The sequence below is a fragment of the Protomyctophum parallelum genome (genome assembly GCF_964188405.1).
Source record: "Protomyctophum parallelum genome assembly, chromosome: 19".
Lineage (NCBI taxonomy): Eukaryota > Metazoa > Chordata > Actinopteri > Myctophiformes > Myctophidae > Protomyctophum > Protomyctophum parallelum.
This window is the reverse complement of record NC_139717.1, coordinates 848,253-854,717: the sequence shown is the minus strand read 5'-3', so window position 1 is coordinate 854,717 and position 6,465 is coordinate 848,253.

The following is a 6,465-nucleotide window of genomic DNA, read 5'->3' as shown; positions in this document are numbered from 1 at the left end:
TTTATATACTTGAAATATTGGGAAAATAACCTCTTTATTGAAACTGGTGGTGAAGGTATGCAGGGGATGTAGATCATCTGTAATATCTTTCCTATAATACAGACCCAGGATTCCACTGTCATAATCTAAATACACACAACATAACGCGCTGTTCCCGAACACTGAACGAGGTGCATTTATGCTTCCTTCTGCAACTTTAATTTCTGAAGACCAGACATCAAATGACATGTAATTAAACGTGTTATTGTGGTAAATCCGAACCGCCCTACTCGTTTGGTTACTTAGTATCCCAAAATATGCATCCCTATGGGAAAACGTAACTTGCCAGAAATGCCTTCCTCCTGTGAAGGATTGTGTGGCCCTAACCCGATTTCCGTCTCCCAACCTTTCCGGGTGGGGTTCATGTGGCTGGACGTCTGGCTCTGTATTCCGAGCCACGGTTCCATCAGGAGAAACCCAAATGAAACTGGCCGCAGTCGTCAGGTCAAAGGTGAGAGACTCTGAATCTGTGGAATAACATTCAGAAAATGTGTAAAAAAATAGTTATTTGTTGTTTTACAGAACAGAATATTATTGAAACTTTTACTTTTACTAACCCATTCTGACCCGAGATCAGATCCATACGAGGATTCCACTGGACACACACTGATGTGTGATTAACCCATTCTGACCTGAGATCAGATTCTAGAAATGTCAGTTGCTCTTCGATTTTTCAAAAATAGCAGACCTACAAGCTCATATCGCGCCACTCGGTGGCGCGATATGAGCTTGTAGGTCTGCTATTTTTCAATAGATAAAGCATAACGTGATGCTTTACACCAAAATGGGTGCCCGGTCAGATTGGGTTAATGTGTTTTGTTGATGAATAAACCCAACGCTGTATTCAAAGATGTACTTACATTTAATCAGCTTACTCAATGGAGGATTCAAAATCGTCGTCGTCAAATCAATGTCCAGGGGCTGTGCAGCGATGGGGCCTTGGTCTAGGAACAGACAGAATGGAAATCAGAGGAATATTTCTATTTATATTGAGTGGCGTCTGGCTTTGAGTATCTGGCTGTGATCAGTAGCAGTGTGACCTGTTGCACTGATCTCAGCTTTAACCCATTCTGAACGGGCACCCATTTTGGTGTCGGCATCATGTTATGCTTTAGCTATTTAAAAATAGCAGATCTACAAGCTCGTATCGCGCCACCGAGTGGCGCGCTACGAGCTTGTAGGTCTGCTATTTTAGAAAAATCGAAGAACGACTGACATTTTTAGAATCTCATCTCAGGTCAGAATGGGTTTATCAGACCAGCGTGTGTCCAGTGGAAACCTCGTATGAATCTGATCTCAGGTCAGAATGGGTTCATCAGACCAGCGTGTGTCCAGTGGAAACCTCGTATGAATCTGATCTCAGGTCAGAATGGGTTAAACCTGCTCCAAACCATTTACAGTACTGTATATGAGAGGAATGAATCTTCCTCTTTGTCATCAAGGCCTGGGAGCTGCATACGCTTAAAGGAGAATTCCATACTAAAAGGCTTTCTTACCTTTCTTTGTAGTTGTTACGTCCCCACCAAAGAGGTCCAGGTGTTTTTTTGTGCAAAAACTCCTTATTGGCTATTTTCTCTACCATAAGCCCTCAATGAATTGCATTGCATTGAATGGGAATTGAATGGGGCTATGGGGTGTTATGCTAGTTTGCTTATTTCCATTGAAAGAAGTAGTAAAGTGTGCCGCTTGGGATATTATTTACATTATGAAGAGAGGATATATACAAAGAAATTATAATCTTGAGCGATGGAAATAAGCGAATTAGCACAACACCCCATAGCCCCATTCAATTCAATGCAATTCATTTAGGGCTTATGGTAGGGGAAATAACCAATAAGGAACTTTTGCACAAAATAACACCTGGACCTCTTTGGTGGGGACGTAACAACTACAAAGAAAGGTAAGAAAGCCTTTTAGTATGGAATTCTCCTTTAATGAGATCATACAAAGACCAGCTCTGTTGTTGGCCTAGAGATGGATGGGCTGAAGGTAGTAGAAGAGGATGAGGGACAAACTCAACTCATCCTGGATGACCTCTCCCATCCACTCCATGACAGGCAGCAGAAGAGACCTCTCCCATCCACTCTATGACAGGCAGCAGAAGAGACCTCTCCCATCCACTCCATGACAGGCAGCAGAAGAGACCTCTCCCATCCACTCTGTGACAGGCAGCAGAAGAGACCTCTCCCATCCACTCTGTGACAGGCAGCAGAAGAGACCTCTCCCATCCACTCTATGACAGGCAGCAGAAGAGACCTCTCCCATCCACTCTGTGACAGGCAGCAGAAGAGACCTCTCCCATCCACTCTATGACAGGCAGCAGAAGAGACCTCTCCCATCCACTCTGACAGGCAGCAGAAGAGACCTCTCCCATCCACTCTGTGACAGGCAGCAGAAGAGGCCAGAGGGTGAGAACTGTCAGCCAGAGGCTCACTCTACCTCAGACGAAAACGCAGTCTTCCTTTGTGTCAACTGTCAACAGTATATACAGTACAATGTATATGAACTCCCACCTTTGTATTTAGAAGTCATGTAGCTACTGATTGTCCCATTGTGGATTGGTTAAAAAGAACTGTTAGACCGTTTAACAACTCTAATGCATGTGGTTCTGCGTCAGGCAGCTCATGGTTGTGTGGTCAGGAAGGAATGTTGAGATGGTGTTTGGTGTACCGTTTTTGTAGTTTTCGTATTGTTTTGTATATTATTTGCTCTAACATCTTCATTTCCCTTTGGGGATTAATAAAGTGTATCGAGTATTAGAGTCTAATCTAATATAAGAGTATCAGACGGTGCTGTAAAATGTAGCCTACTACTTGTTGTACATGTGGGAAGCTACAATTCAACCACACCACAATTTACAATTTAGCCCTGTTCAGACTTACTAGACGTTCAGGAAATGTGGTGGCATGTAACGGTATTCATGTCTGAAAGTCACGTGGCTTTAATGCGTGTCCGAATTCTCAAGGAACCTTGAGGACACCTGTACGGAAGTCTTCTGGAAAGTGTTTACGGTTTGATTATTTTATTTAATCCAAAAGGAAGAGGTCCTTGTCTGGTTGAGGTGTGTGGAGAGAGACAGAATATTAACCCATTCTGAACGGGCACCCATTTTGGTGTCAGCCTCATGTTATGCTTTAGCTATTTAAAAATAGCAGATCTACAAGCTCATATCGCGCCACCGAGTGGCGCGATACGAGCTTGTAGGTCTGCTATTTTTGAAAAATCGAAGAGCGACTGACATTTTTAGAATCTGATCTCAGGTCAGAATGGGTTCATCAGACCAGTGTGTGTCCGGCGGAAACCTCGTATGAATCTGATCTCAGGTCAGAATGGGTTAAAATGCTATCGGTAGTCAGTACTGAACTATATCAGTGATGATGATGATGCTTCTTACCCTTCCATATGCTTGTGACAGCAGCCATTAGTTGTTCTCTGATGTCTCTGGACTCTGTTAGCTTCTCCTCAGGGTCAAAGGTCACACCATCAGAGGACTGGATTGCTGATGAATGACTTGAACGTCTTTGCAGTGAATTATAAGCCTGAAAGATCCACATCACATTTCTATTGACATTCATCTGCTTTTATAAAAAAGGACAAGTTCCACAAAGCTCAGCTGATAAGTGAATACACGTTCATGCGACGCCATACTGTACGTCTGCGCCGTCTATGCTCATTCAAGATTTTTAAAATTGTATATATACTAGAGTGGTGCACGTTGGGCACTGGCCTACTTGGAACGATGCAAGTTGGAAATGCATGCACCCCACCCAGTTATTAAGTCTGTGTCCCCTTTAGTTCTTTGTCAGGCATGCCCAAATATGGAGTCTGTGATGTCAGAACACTCATTTTGATGTCAGAACAGGCCAGCTACATATATGGAGATCTAGCGGTGATCAGGTGTGATCAATTGGCTAATTTGGGGCCTGGGCAAGGCCTTTTGTGGCGGTTCTGGACAACCGTGGGTCCGACTGACTCACGGCCGGGCACTACACTGCACTCCCTCCCTGTGTGGTTGTCGAATTTGAAGTCGGTGGGGCGAACGGTTCTCGATTTACGTGGATTACAGACGTACACACAGAGACATGGTGCATTTATAGATTTAAAAAAAACGAATAGACTTTAAAAAACAGTTGTATTGTATGTCACTTCTACACATACGAGTAGGCCTACCTAAGAGTGTATAAGAAAACTTGGTTTAACCCATTCTGACCTGAGATCAGATCCATACGAGGTTTCCACTGGGACACACACTGGTCTGATTAACCCATTCTGACCTGAGATCAGATTCTAAAAAGTCAGTCGTTCTTCGATTTTTCAAAAAATAGCAGACCTACAAGCTCATATCGCGCCACTCGGTGGCGCGATATGAGCTTGTAGATCTGCTATTTTTCAATAGCTAAAGCATAACATGATGCTGACACCAAAATGGGTTCCCGTTCAGAATGGGTTAATGGTGCATTTTTCTACTAAGCCTGTGTACTCGATTACAGGTGGCTATCCTTCTGATTTAGGAGTGCAACAGTTAATCGAACCAATTGATTATTTATTTATTTATTATTTTCATTATTTTTTTTTACACACTTATCTCAATGAATTGGATACACAGGACCACAATGGAAACAAGCCCCTAGGACCTTTTGTGTTACCCTTTTAGCATCATGGTAAAAATCGTACCATTGTACTATTTGCAAACTGGTAATAAAATATTAACCCATTCTGAACGGGCACCCATTTTGGTGTCGGCATCATGTTATGCTTTAGCTATTGAAAAATAGCAGATCTACAAGCTCATATCGCGCCACCGAGTGGCGCGATACGAGCTTGTAGGTCTGCTATTTTTGAAAAATCGAAGAACGACTTACATTTTTAGAATCTGATCTCAGGTCAGAATGGGTTAATCAGACCAGTGTGTGTCCTGTGGAAACCTCGTATGAATCTGATCTCAGGTAAGAATGGGTTAAATCAATCAAACTTGAGCAAAGTACCAAACTCTCAGGGAAAACTGCCTTGGATCTGCAATAAAAAGATAGACCAAGTGTGCCCCTCACTTCACAACGGGTGTGATTTATGCTGCCCACCTGCATCATTCTGTAGGGGTCCATGCTCTTCAGGTCGGCGTCCATGTTGGAGACCTCATCCTCCAGGGTCTTGCAGGTGGCTTCCATCTTTGTGACCTCACTCTGACCTTTCTGCAGCAGCCTTTTCTCCTTGTCTTCCATGGACGCCATCAGTCGTCTCTTCACATCAGTGATGGCAGATATGAGCGTGGACAAATCATCCTCCAGCTCCTCTTTCTGAAGCACCACTGACTCCTAACCAGGGGGGCAGTCAATTTACAATTACAATTTACAATGTAGGCATTTATCAGACGCTCTTAATCCAGAGCGACTTACATTAAGCAAGAACAAAAGCATGGGAATACATCACATAAAAACATTTATCATGAAACATGCGTAAGCTAAGAACGTAACAGTGGAATATCTATATAATGAAACTTTACATATAAACTATACATATGTACTATGACGTGCTATGACTATATACAATACAATTATAGTGCTGTCTACATAACATTCAAGATTCAAGATTCAATAATTTATTTGCCATGTCAACAAGTGATAGGAATTTGTCTTGGTTCATACTCAACATATACAGACAACCATAGATACACAAACAAGAAGGACAGTACAATACAGAAACAAAAACCATCAGCATAGGAAATTACATTCAGTTTCTTTTAAAGTGCTATATGCATGTACTATGAGTTCAGATGTCTAATGGCTACAGGGTAAGTGCTATCCCTGAAGCGACATGTTGAGCTTTGGATACTTCTATATCTCCTGCCTGATGGGAGGAGATTGAAGAGGTGATGTGCAGGATGGGAGTTGTCTGCAATGATTATATATATAATATATAAGTCTGTATCAGATGCTATCTAAGTCTACAGAAATGCTATCTAAGGGGGTAGGGTAAGTGCTATGGGCCATGATGGAGTCTGAAAAGGTGGGTTTTCAGGCTACGGCGGAAGTTCATATAATGGCCTGTTGTGGCGCTGTCATTGGGCCCAAAGAAAAACCCATAGCCATGTAATTTCTCAACTGTTTTGGATGTGGGGCGGCTCGACCGGAACCGGGCCGGCACCCTGGGCGCGTTTGGAAGTTCCGGGGACCCCCAGGGACCCCCGGGGACCCCCACCCAGGGACCCTCACCCAGGGACCCCCACCCAGGGACACCCACACAGAGTTGCACCACTTACTTCAAATTTTCCTTCCCAGGGGTGTGTGTGTGTGTGAGTGAGTGAGTGAGTGAGTGAGTGAGTGAGTGAGTGAGTGAGTGAGTGAGTGAGTGAGTGAGTGAGTGAGTGAGTGAGTGAGTGAGTGAGTGAGAGAGAGAGAGAGAGAGAGAGAGAGAGAGAGAGAGAGAGAG